We start from the raw sequence: 14429 nt of genomic DNA, 5'->3' as shown, positions 1-14429 counted from the left end.
ACAAATTTCTATTTGTAATTTATTTACTTGTTTAGCTCAATGACAGTTTTACATTTTTTACCATTGTTGTTAGCTTTGATATTTATTATAGAATGTTGTCTTGCTTCAAGTTTACTGTGCTACTTTCTTATTGAACTTAAATGGAAAAGACAATACAATCATGTACTATACCAACTTTGATAACATAAGTTGATGTGAACTAGAAAATTAATAACATAATCCTAATATAAGAATAAGACTTAATACTAATAAACAAGTAATAATAAGAGAAGAAGCAAGGTTTAATAGGTTATAAGAGAAGAAGAGAGGTTTAATGCAACCACAAGAGATGAAGGGAGAGATGTAGTGGGAATACAAGTTTTCAGACGATCACGTGTGCGATCGATCGCACCACCAGAGAGTAAAACCTCTCTGGTTGTGCGATCGATCGCACTACGTGCTGAAGCCCCTGATAGTGCGATCAATCGCACCACCAGAGAGGTTTTACTTGTAGTGAGTGTGATCGATCGCACTATCAGCTATCCCACAAACAAGTTAGTTTATGCTTTACTCCAATCAACACATATCTCTACAAACCCCACATTTATACAAGTAAACAATTAATGACATGGCTATACATGACCGTGTGTGCACCCACCCACCCGTGCATATGAATACATACACATAAAAACATGTAAAAACCACTAATCAAACATTTACTTCTATACGTACATTTTTCCTTCTACCACTATCCAACAATCTGAAGCCAACACTTGTTGAGATTAAGACCCTCTATATTTTCTACCCTAAAAGTGCTGCAAAGGGTAATATAGCTCTTATTACAAGACCCTCTATATTTTCTACCCCAAAAAGAAGTGACATTCTCCACACAAAGAATGTCACTTTTAAAGGACCCTCAACATACTCAAATACTCTTCCGGAGAGAAATGAGAACTCACAAGAATGGATAACACATGATAGAATGACTTCAGTTCAAACTTTCACCTTTTGGTGGTGATCCAACAAATTCCATCCTCTCCTCCTTGCTCACTCTATTAGAATACACCAGCTCAAAGAAAGAGTATTTGAGTTCCATATGTTACGGAAAAGTATATGTTCCAATGTACATTTCTTTTTCGGAATTGTATATAATCCACCACCCACGCATCCTTACAATGTGCAATACTAAACAAATCCAGATAGGAAATCTCCAAGGGTTGCTCCCCCCCACACTAGAAGTCATGCCAAAACCTCACCTTGGACCCATCTTCCACCTCAAATCTAGAGAAAAAATTATCATCTCCTCCTTATATATTTCCACACTCCCACTCCAAAGAGCCCCCACAACTTAAAAGCTATCCCAGCCAATAACCTGTTTTTATTCTCATTTTCAGTTCTGATGATTTGCTAGAGAATAAAACCATAGCCACAAAGACTAAGGCCTCAACATGACTATAGCAAATCTTACTAGCTTCCCCTTTTGTTTTTCTAATTAAGTTATTAGGGTTTTCGTGCGATTTCAATTTTGACAATTAAATGTTTAATTTTTTTATCTACTTTTAAATGTCTCTCTGTCAATATGTCATCCAATTAATTAACCATATGTTACATCAAACTAATCAAATAATACAACATGGCTCTAGAATGTTAATTTATAGGTAATGTCATAAATTTTATTTTTCATATATCCTCCCCAATTTGCAGTACTATTAATTACCCTGGCCATGAATAGTTAGGGGTGGCAACTTCTTGTGTTTCGAGTTCGGGTTGTGTCAAGGTATGCGTATAAGACTATACGGATCAACGCTAAGTTTACACATTTAATTAAACGAGTCAGACTTTTTAATTATAACTCACTAAATCCATGTTGAGTTTGTGTCGGGTTTGCAGGTCGTGTCATAAATGAATGACCTTTATGAATGGGGATAATAAACAAAGTTTTAGATGTGTATTTTTCTTATTGCTTGTCTTCCATACTACACACTTTGTTCAAGAATGATCAATTTCTCTCTTCTCTTCCTACATTGTTGCTCTTCATTTGGTGTGTGATCCATGACTCGGATTGCAACATTTTGTCACCGTTAATCCACGTACCTGTACCACAAATTATCTTGCGTCGGATTTGGAGCCAAATACTTGTTTTCATATTTCTTTTTTTGCTTTTTTGCTTTAGCGTGATGAATCATTGTCGTGTGATTTTTTATATTAATCAATCATTTAAAAAGACAACAAAGAAATAGTTCAATCTGCATTTCATTTGAAATGAAAGAGAATTGTATTTTATGTTATAGTGGATTCATGCAATAAATTATTGCTATCGAATAGAAAGATATACTTGGTGTCTTTGTAGAGGGCGAAAGTGTGGTCGTTGTGCTTTTTGTTTTTGTTTTTTCTCTACTTTGTTGCGGATATATTGTATGGTTTTGTCTTTTTGAGGTTACTGATGCGTGTGGGGGCGAATATTTTCAGGGTACTGCTGCCAATGAATCGACAGCTACCAAGATGTCAAGAAGAAAAAAGGTATGTTCTCTAAGTTATATAAACCATTACATCCTGACACAAATGTAATGAATTTGAGATGTTCTGATACGAAGATCATTGAAATTTTATAGACATTTGCTGAGCTCAAGGAGCAGGAGAGTTCTCTGTTGAAGGAAAGGATACACTTGAAAAAGGTGTGTCATTGGTGCTTCTTATTGATTATTTGGGCCCCCTTTAATAATTTATTGTAACCTTTATTTAATCTTGCGTTCACTAAACAGGAGATAGCAACACTTCGTGCAACTTTTAAGGAATAGAGGGCCAAAAATGAGAGCTTCAAAAGAATGAAGGTACCCCCAAGTGTTCTTTAATCCTCTTATTTACTGATTTGGTTTGCATGCCTCGTATATCCTGCCTTTTCTATGTATATAATCACTATGGATGAGTATAAGAGTATATAGGTTAAATTTTGACCGATCCTAAATTGTTAAGAGTATATAGGCAACAAAATGAAGAGCAAAATTGAATAAATTTACACCCAACACAAGCTTGAAATGATCAAATATTAGCCTTCTACTATGTTTGAAAATATCCCAATACTAAAAATCACAGGAAACAGTATAGAAACCACAAAAATCAACCATTTTAGATGCAAAACTGCAACCCATGAACATTGCTGCTGCCCAATAGAAAGAGAAGAAGAGAGGAGAAACTCATACCGGAGAGAAAGCTGCAGAAGAGCGTTAAGTGCGCCGGAGTGAGAGCTGGCAGAGAGAGGTGCGCCGGAAAGAGAGCTGCTGGAGAGAGAACCTTGCGTCGGAGAACTGAGTGAGAGAGAGAGTGAGAGTGAGTGAGAGTGCTGAATCCTGTATTTCCTCCGAAAATATGAACTGAGTGAGAGTGAGAGTGAGAGTGAGAGAGAGAGAGTGAGAGTGAGAGTGAGAGTGCTGCAGCTCATGTACGTTTAGGGTATCTCATGTATTTCCTCCGAAAATTTGAGCCCCCGCCAGTTTTTAGCAGATGGCGGCAAATTATTTGGTGAAGCTCCATTAGTGGCTATTTGGGGCATTGTTCTTAAAAAAAAAAAAAAAATTGAGAAAAATATAAAAAAATAAAAAGGCTCCAAAATAAATGAGAAAAATATAAAAAAAACATGAAGCAAGTTGTAATTTATTTTTTGAAAAAAATTTCGTTTTTTTTTTCAATTATTTTATTATTTATTTGTTAAAATAATAGGGGTATTATATGAATATTAAAAATAAGTGGCATTTTTATACAATTTGGTTGTTCGGGAGGCTACTTTAGTATCTTTTTATAATTTTCCAAAAAAAAAAATTATACTACCAATTTTTTAATTTTTATTTATTTATTTATTTGTAATTTTTCTCTTATAATATGTTTTTACTATTATAATATTAACTAAAAATTTCCGTTCATAAAATTTTTATGATAAAGATCATTAAGTTGATATTTCTCTTATAATTAGTTATAAAATAATACAAAATCCAAAGATAATATAAGATCAATATAACTAAGGCACTAAGATAATATAAAAAGCTAATAGTTCAATTGAATGTTGGATTGAACCTTCAATTGAATGTTCGATTGAACGTTCAAGTGTATCTAGTTTGATCTATCAATTGATAATACCACAGTCAATGGAACTAATTCATTAGGATCGCTCGGATGTTTGATCGAACATTTAATCCTATAACGATCAATCGAATTAATTCAGTACGATCGATCGGACATTTGATTCTATTATGATCAATCGAACTAATTCATTACGATCAATCAAATGTTTGATCGAACGATTGATCCTATCGCGATCAATCGAACTAATCTATTAAGATCGATCGGATGTTTGATTGATCATTTAATCATATCACGATCAATCGAACTAATTCATTATGATCAATCGGATGTTTGATCAAACATTTGATCCCATTACGATCGATCAGACTAATATGTAATAGTATCGATCCAAATTGATTTTATCAAATGTTTGATTGAACCTTCAATCATGTCAAGTTGTATTGATTGTATCCCGATCAATTTAAGTAATGCACTAATATAATATAAAATGCTTAGACTTCAATTCAATGTTCGATCGAACATTTAATTTGTTTGAATTTTGTTCGATCATTTGATCTTATCACGATCGATCGATCGAATGCACTAGGTAGGACCAATCGGATATTTGATCAAACCTTCAATTTCAATTGTTTCAATCATTTGATCTTATCACGATCAATCGAACTAATTCATTATGATTGATCGGATATTCGATCAAACCTTCAATTTAATTGTTTCAAGTTTCATCGATCATTTGATCCTATCATGATCGATTGAACAAATGTACTATGATCAACCGGATATTTGAATGAACCTTTAATTTCAATTGTTTCAATTTTGATTGTCACTTGATCCTATCATTTCATTGTATCACTATCAAAGTTGTTGTACATTATTCAATAAAAATTAAAATAAAATTAAAATAAAATAAAAAAATTAAATTCTGCCTCTCTTTTAACATTCTGTTACTGCGATCGATCGCATCTTGGGTGCGATCGATCGCAGTCACAGAAAGTACACGTTTGTACATTCTGTTACTGAGATCGATCGCACCTTGGGTGCGATCGATCGCAGTCACAGAATGTACACGTTTGTACATTCTGTGACTGCGATCGATCGCACCCAAGGTGCGATCGATCGCAGTAACAGAAACAATTAACACGCCCATGCCATATGCTGGCCGAGTGCGATTGATCGCACCATTTGTGCGATCGATCGCACTCGGCCAGCACATCACGTGACCTATTTTAGGTCACTTTCCCCCCACACCCACATATTTTTCTTCTCCAACCAGCACCCACCTCCGGCACTCCTCCACCGTTTTTCACCACTCCTCCACTCCTCCACCGTTTTTCACCACCTCTACCACACAGCCACCTCACGGTTCTCATCTCCGGCAACCATACCAGGTATTTTTCACCACCTTTAATTTACACCCCAATCCCCATTCCCATCAACACCCCAACCCCGATTACTTCCCCAACATTTTCTTTTTTCTCATATTTCTGCAATTGTGGGTGTTCATCCACCCACATTGCTTTGTTGTGGTTGGATTTTGTTGTTTTTGCAGGGGGTTTTGAGCGGAGTTGGTTTGTTCTTCAATTTTGGCTATCTCTAGTGCACACCAAGTGTTTGTCAAAAGTCCCCAATCAACCTCATCATGCCAAGAGCTCGAGCTTCGTCCTCCCGAGGGTCCGATACCAGAGCCATTTGTCCCCCGCCCACTTTTGAGGAGCGGGAGCTGCCATTTGAGACCACCTTCGCCATTCGCGAAGACTTTCAAAATCTTGAGGCGACTCAATGGGCGGTCGCCGAGTTCAAGTGACGGGGGCTCAACAAGCTTTTCAAGCCGGTCACCACCACTGCCTACAGAAAATTGGTGATCGAGTTCTATGCCAACCTGTGGCATGACTGCAACAACGTGGCGGCCCTCTCTTCCAAAGTGAAAGGCAAAGCTATTGACGTAACACGGGCCGACATTGCTGCTGCCCTTCAATGCAATCACGAGCACCCTCCAGAAGCCGCACAACTTGCTAAGCAACCGGCCAGACTCTACGTGGCGGAAATCATTGAGGACATGTGCGATGGGCAATATGCTGATTCCCATCATAATGCCGGCAGCCGATCGAAGCTACCTCAACGGCTTTGGTTTGTGGACTCCATATTACACCGTAATGCTTTTCCGTTGGGGCACAAATCTCAGAGGCGGGATCAATTTCTTCAAACACTCTACGCCTTCCATAAAGATGCTTGGTACTCCATTCCCGACATAATTTGGAAGCAAATTCAGAAATTTTGGAATGGGGTGCACGTTGGAGGAGCGGAGTCCACACATTCATGGGGGTTGCCTTTCCCATACTTAATCTCGTACATCCTCCGGAAGAAAGGCATCAAGGGTACCGCAGCTGATGAGCCAGTCACTACTACTCCCATATTTGGCATTCGCCAATGGAACAAGAGCTTGTCCCACATGCCCCGGGGACCAGCACCTGGTGCGGAAGAGAGTGAGGCCGAGCCGATGGCCGAAGATGAACCTGAAGTTGAGCCAGAGGCATCTGAGGAGGAGGAACAAAACCGCTCACTTATTGAAGAAATAGCGGGCCTTCGGAGAGAGTTGGCTGGCCAAAGAAAGGAGGCATCCAAAACTTTCAAATTGATGGACAAACGCCTAGACACCTTAGAAGAATTGATGCAGTCCATTCTCACCCGGTTGCCACCGCCATCTGCAGGAGCATCATCTTCTGGACAGCAGTGAGCAGGGACCACCGTCTGGCTGAAGACATTAAACTTAGCGCTCATGGGAGGCACCCCCTAGTTTACCCTTTTTATTTTGTTTAGTATGTTTTAAGTTAATCTTTTTATTTGTCTTTAGTTTTGTTTCTTTTTATTTGTCTTTAGTTTTTAAACTTAGCGCTCATGGGAGGCACCCCCTAGTTCACCCTTTTTATTTTGTTTAGTATGTTTTAAGTTAATCTTTTTATTTGTCTTTAGTTTTGTTTCAATATATTCATCATATCATATATATACACTATTAGATATGTAAAATTTAATATGTAAAATTTAATATGAATTATGAAATGGGAATTAAGAATTAAGTTTTCATTCGGGGAATTAAATCCCATTTGGTTAGGAATCATTTGGGGAATCCACTTAAAACTGAAGTCTTCAAATTAGTCCGAATGAAAACTTTATCCTCCAAATGAAACTCCTAACCAAATGGCAAATATATACAAATTAAAATCTTTCTTTAGGAGGATGGAATTGAAATAGAAGACTTTTTCCTTTTTTTTTTTATAAAAAAACATATATATATATATATATATATTGAAACAACTGTACATATGAAATATTAAGTGAAAGGGAGAGCTTGACTTTTACGGTTAAAATTTTATTTTGTTATATTTAACGGTGCATATTGTGTCACTTTATTTGAAAATTTTAAACAATGCAGTGATATATACAAAATTTTAGTGGATGCTATTGGGCATCAACATTTGTTTTTTTTTTTTTTTAAATTTTTTTTAAATTTTCCTGCCTACTCTTTAGGGTCGACTTTGTCGACCCTAATGATCACTCTACAGCGTCCACTTTGAGTGGACGCTATTGGTGAATAAAATTATTTTTTTTAATTCCTCTACATACTCTTTAGGGTCGACAAAGTCGACCCTAATACTTTTTCATTAGGGTCGACTTTCAAAGTCAACCCTAATGATCACTCTTCAGCGTCCACTGTAGTGGACGCTATTGGTGATCGATATTATTTGTTTTTATTTTTTTTAATTCCTCCACACACTCTTTAGGGTCGACTTTGTCGACCCTAATACTTTGTCATTAGGGTCGACTTTGAAAGTCGACCCTAATGATCACTCGTCAGCGTCCACTTTGAGTGGACGCTATTGGCGAATAAAATTATTTTTTTTTTAATTTTTTTTAATTCCTCCACATACTCTTTAGGGTCAACTTTGTCGACCCTAATACTTTGTCATTAGGGTCGACTTTGAAAGTCGACCCTAATGATCACTCTTCAGCGTCCACTTTGAGTGGACGCTATTGGTGAATAAAATTATTTTTTTTTATTTTTTTTAATTCCTCCACATACTCTTTAGGGTCGACTTTGTCGACCCTAATACTTTGTCATTAGGGTCAACTTTGAAAGTCGACCCTAATGATCACTCTTCAGCGTCCACTTTGAGTGGACGCTATTGGTGAATAAAATTATTTTTTTTTTTATTTTTTTTAATTCCTCTACATACTCTTTAGGGTCGACTTTGTCGACCCTAATACTTTGTCATTAGGGTCGACTTTGAAAGTCGACCCTAATGATCACTCTTCAGCGTCCACTTTGAGTGGACGCTATTGGTGAATAAAATTATTATTATTTTTTTTTTTTTAATTCCTCCACAAACTCTTTAGGGTCGACTTTGTCGACCCTAATACTTTGTCATTAGGGTCGACTTTGAAAGTCGACCGTAATGATCACTCTTCAGCGTCCACTTTGAGTGGACGCTATTGGTGAATAAAATTATTTTATTTTTATTTTTTTTAATTCCTCCACATACTCTTTAGGGTCGACTTTGTCGACCCTAATACTTTGTCATTAGGGTCGACTTTGAAAGTCGATCCTAATGATCACTCTTCAGCGTCCACTTTAGTGGACGCTATTGGAGATCGATATTATTTTTTTTTATTTTTTTTAATTCCTCCACACACTCTTTAGGGTCGACAAAGTCGACCCTAATACTTAGGCATTAGGGTCGACTTTCAGAGTCGACCCTAATGATCACTCTTCAGTGTCCACTTTGAGTGGACGCTATTGGTGAATAAAATTATTTTATTTTTTATTTTTTTTAATTCCTCCACATACTCTTTAGGGTCGACTTTGTCGACCCTAATACTTTGGCATTAGGGTCGACTCTAAAGTCGACCCTAATGATCAATCTTCAGCGTCCACTTATAGGTGAATAAAATTATTTTTTATTTTTCGTTTTTTAATTCCTCCACATACTCTTTAGGGTCGACAAAGTCGACCCTAATACTTTGGCATTAGGGTCGACTCTAAAGTCGACCCTAATGATCACTCTTCAGCGTCCACTAAAAGTGGACGCTATAGGTGAATAAAATTATTTTTTATTTTTCTTTTTTTAATTCCTCCACATACTCTTTAGGGTCGACTAATACTTTGGCATTAGGGTCGACTTTAGAGTCGACCCTAATGATCACTCTTCAGCGTCCACTTTGAGTGGACGCTATTAGTGAATAAATTTTTTTTTTTTAATTCCTCCACACACTCTTTAGGGTCGACAAAGTCGACCCTAATAAGTAACCTATTATTCATCTTTTGGGTCGACTATTAGCGTCCACTTGGATGTGGACGCTAATACATAACTATTAGGGGCGACTTTTGAAAGTCGCCCCTAATAGTTGAGTATTAGGGGCGACTATAAAGTCGCCCCTAATAAGTCGCCCCTGAGGAGTCAGTTTCTTGTAGTGATATTGCAATGTGAATTTAATCAAATACTTTAACACTCCCCTTCGGGGGTAAATTGACAGAATCAAGGTTCGATTCCAGGATTTTTTGGCTCTAATACCATGTTAAATTACCAGTTATCCAAAACGCTTAAGCTTATAGGAAGATGTAAATTTAATCACTTAAATCAATTCTTTAACAATCTATTCCAGTTATTCAGAAATTAGATTTTTTCTTTTTCTTTTTACTTAATGTTTTATGTCCTGAAATAAGAAATTGGCGCTTGATCCCGGTTTGCAACTTTTATCATGTTATAGGAAAAATAAATTGTTGCTTGTATTGTATGTGTCAATCTTTGATGTTTTTTTGAAAGAAATCTTTGATGTTGTTTCTTCGGCAATGTCGTAAATTTTTCCTAACTTCACGACAATCTTTTTAAAGAAACGAAGAAAATTATTAATTTACATAAAAATAACATAAATTGGCCACACTAATTTTATGGTATTTAACAAAAACAATGCCAAGAGATGTTATTGTTGGAATATATCATTGAGTTCAAGAATAATAGTCACAGTTGAAGACTATTATATTATGTTCACCTAACTAACCTAACTAGCTAGAGTAGAAGTTTATTTATATCCCTTATAAGTATCCTATAAATAGGAGCATGCTATATTGTAAACTCACTAAGAGAAATAAGGACTTAATGCCGCCTTAGGGCTTTATCACATCGTAAACCGAATCACGTAAATCTCTATCTCACATTATTAGTTTCTCTCGGTTAGGGTATATTTTTTTAAGGATATATGCTGAAAAAATAACCCTAAAGTAGAAGTATATTTATATCCAAAATGATTATCCTATAAACATATCAGCGTGTTATATTGTAAACTCACTTAGAGAAATAAGAGTTTAATGCAGCCTTAAGGTTTTATCCTGTGGACGCAAGTCATAGGCCGAATCATATAAACTTATGTATCACATTATTAGTTTCTTTTGGTTAGGGTATTTTTTTAAAAGGACGCTGTAAAAATAACACTAGTGTTTGTTTTTAAGATAACAAGTCGAGGTCCCCCTTTGTCTCAGCCTGACTATATTGTTAAAAAAAAAAAAGAAAAAAAAAAAAGAAAAAAGAAAAAAAAAAGGAGGCATTTACGCCGCTTGTTCCAAGCGTGAGGGATTATTTAAGGACCGTCTGAAACAATATATAAATGATATAAAAAAAAAAAAAAAAAAAGATTGAAATTAGAACAGGGACAAAATAAAAAAATATCCAAATTGTACTTCTATGCCCATTTTTTATTCTACATTGTTTAAATCAAACGGCTTAACTTAATAAACAATGTATTGACCTCGACGAGATTCGTAGGCTGGCTCGTGCGATAGTAGGAATTATCGAGTTAAACAAAAGTCAACTATGAGACTGCTCTCTAATTCTCATGAGTGCCAAATGGGCTCTATGGCCCTCCACGACCATGGTGAGCTTTTGTGATAATTTTTTTGGAGGATAATTAAGACTTTATAAGTATTTTGTTAAAAGGAGAGTCAGAATATAATTATATAAAAGAAATTATCTATTTCATAAACTCTTCGATTACAAAGAGAAATTTGATAAAACTGAAATTAAAACAATACACTTCTTGATAACAGTTGAAAGTGTAGGATAAAGTGAAGTAAAAAGACATCACACCTTATATTATATTGAGATTATAATCAAATTAAGGGGATTTGATTACTATAATTGTATTTAGACATTACTCTATAAATAGGAATATTTGTATTGTAGACAAATCAAGTTAATGAGCACAATGTACCCCTTAGGGGTATTCCAAGTGGTGGACGTAAGTGTTTAACACTGAACCACCCGTAAAGTTCTTTGTGCATATTCTCTCTCTTGCTTCCGCTCAATATTCCGCATCATCATTATTGCAACATGGTATCATAGCTGCATTTTGTTAGAAAAATTGGTTGAATAAAAAATAGGGTTAATAACTTTTTTGGTACCTGAGTTTTCACTTTTTTATTTTTTTCCCCATAAGTTTTAAAACATGACAAATCTAGTACCCAACTTATGGGGAAAAGACAAAATCAATACATCTGTTAGTTCCGTTAGTCCTACTTAACGGGTTTAGTAGGAAAATCAACAAGGAAAGCTTGGAACTAGTCTCTGAAATTACCCGAAAGAACTTGGACATGTAATAGTGTCTGAAATAAAAATAAATTTTTGTCAACTCGGCAACACATTATTTCCCTTGTTTTCTCGGCAACCAAACAGAGGCAGCTCGTTTTTTTTTTATTTTTTAAATTTTTAAATTTTTAATTATTTTTACTTTTTAGGGTTCTAAGCTTTCCTTGTTGATTTTCCTACTAAACCCGTTAAGTAGGACTGACGGAACTAACGGAGGTATTGATTTTGCCTTTTTTTCATAGATTGGGTACTAGATTTGTCATGTTTTAAATCTTAGGGGGGAAAATAAAAAAGTGAAAACTCAGGTACTGAAAAAGTTATTAACCCTAAAAAATAAAGTACATCTATGTGATAAAGTATTCAATTACAAATATCTACATGATGCAATTGAAAGTACAACAAGCTTCTTGATAAAAAAGGTGAAAGCATAAGAAATCATTTGATATTTTCTCGAACGAGCTGTGTAATTCTGCAGTACCCACTTTCTTGTAGTCTAACATTACCAATCTAAACTAAATTTTGGGCCAGATGGGAACCCCGTACAAGTTCTTTGTGGGTCTTGGACAAATTAATAGTTAGAAACATGAAATGCATAATAGTGGCACAAGCCAACCCAAGATTCACGGGGGCATGTGAAGATGGATGTATGATTATAATTGAAATGTGATAGCACAGATAGATCGAGAAGTATCATGGGTGAGAAGCACAAAGCACTAGTAAAACCAATCGGGAGGAGAAAGAGTATTATGAGGACTGATAGACCAAAGCACAAAGTATTAGCATAAAAGAGTAGGAGAAAATAGGTTTTATTCATGATTTATTTTCCAGCCTGGTGTGGGGCAAGATTATGTTCGCTAGTTACTCCAGGGGGGCTGAGTGCCGCTTGGTAGGTTGCTGTTACAAACAACACCACAACCAGCAGCAACACACTGCGTAACTCGTTTGTCATATTCATTTGTTGACGAAGCATCAATATTGCGAACCTTTTATAAATTGGGATAGGAGATCTGAGGAAAACTTCGTGAGATTTTACTGTCGGAAGAGAAGAAGCACTTAAAGCTCCAGCACGACATAACATATATATCCTTAATCTCACTGTTGTTGATTTGTATTTGTCCTTGCAAGATGTCCAAAGCTGTAAAACCCCCTAAATTCTTAGTGTTTATATCAGCTCCAGCATTCAATAACCACCTCACGGCCTGTATAATGTAGTGATGGATGTATAATTACTGATCAATCTCTGTAAAAGAGTTTACAATATTCAACCCCACCCTCCCAAAAAAAGATGCTAAAATTTTACATACTAATGGATGAAAAAAAGGTAGTGTTACAAATTAAAGAAAAAAAGAAAAAAAGAAACAGAAAAAAGAAGAGAGTAACAAATTAAAGAAAAAAAGAAGAGAGTGACATAAAATATCGGTACCAGGGGCGAAACTAGAATATTTAGTTTGGAGGGCAAAATTAAAATAATAATAATAATAATAATAAAAATCTTGTGGGGGTAAAAGTTTATTTTTAAAGGTATTTTTTTTTTTTTTTTTTTGGGACCACCCCTTGGCTTGGGGGGCTAGCTGGGTCCTCCAAGCCCAAGGGTAGTTTCGCCCCTGATTTGTACCATAAGCTGAAGTGAAAATCATTGGAAGACAAATGCTAACATGTTCCTAAAAATAAATCCTTAGTATCATTCATTCGAGCAATAAGAAAGACACCCCCTCCCCAACCCCCCCAAAAAAGAACGCTCACAAAATTTTCCTAATTGAAAAACATGAGTGGAGAGAACTTGCCTGAGGTTGATTGTTGGATACTGCAATGTGCAACACAGTGTTCCCTTCCTCATCTTTCCAGTTCAACAATGCATTTTCTCAGAATGAGGCATCTTTAATTGTGATCTGCTGAAGCCATCTTATAAGAAGCTCAAAAGCATGTAGGTGGTTGTTATTGAGGGCAATATGAAGAGCAGTCTCTCCTTGAATTGTTACATCTTTTATAGACATGGGGGAGGCAACTAGAAATTCAGCCAGAGGATCAAGATTTCCTATTTGAGCTACATAATGCAAAGGAGTCACACCTTCCCTTCCTTGGACACGAACAAGGTCTTTATCAACAGCAACTAATAGGTACACCAGTCGGGTTTTGTTATTTTGCAAAGCAAGGTGAATGGGGGTGAAGCCATCTTGGTTAAGCTTCCTAGCAAATGAGGGTTTTAACCTCATGATCTCCATGGCAAACATGGTGTGCCCTGCAGAAGCAGCTATGTGCAAAGGAGTCTCAACAAATTGAATTTCATCGATCTTGTCCAACACATTTGCATCCCTCCGTATCAATGCATACAAGGCATCAACACTTCCTTGCTCAGCAGCATCCCTCAAACTTTGATCCATAAGAATTCAGAGGAGAGTGATAATCAAGCAGTCAATTAAAGGAAATTCGTTAAACAGTAAGATGTTTAAACTCATTCAAAGTTATATACCAAATCGATGGTAAAGGAAATAATATGGCATCTTATTCTTGTGCAATGGTTTTAAAAAATGTTTAATGTGCTTAAAGATAAACACAACTAACTTCATGGATTCATCGTCAAACATCAACTAACCACATCTCTCCTTTTGATGACGACCTTTCTTTCCCGATTCCCCGGAAGTGATTAGTAATTTCGTTGAATAGGAATAGGATACCTCATTTCCTTTACCATCGATTTGGTAAAGGAAATGGTTGATCTTTGTGGGACAATGTCGCATA

At 36.0% G+C, this 14429-nt stretch overlaps 1 pseudogene; it reads right to left on the bottom strand.

Annotated features, from left to right (window-relative positions):
* Window positions 1–12507: 12507 nt before the first annotated feature.
* LOC132174200 (ankyrin repeat-containing protein BDA1 pseudogene) lies at window positions 12508–14071 on the bottom strand (annotated as a pseudogene).
* Window positions 14072–14429: the final 358 nt, after the last annotated feature.

The sequence above is a fragment of the Corylus avellana genome, chromosome 3 (genome assembly GCF_965113065.1).
Source record: "Corylus avellana chromosome 3, dhCorAvel1.hap1.2, whole genome shotgun sequence".
In the NCBI taxonomy this organism is placed as follows: domain Eukaryota; kingdom Viridiplantae; phylum Streptophyta; class Magnoliopsida; order Fagales; family Betulaceae; genus Corylus; species Corylus avellana.
This window is presented reverse-complemented; position numbering and strand designations above follow the sequence as displayed.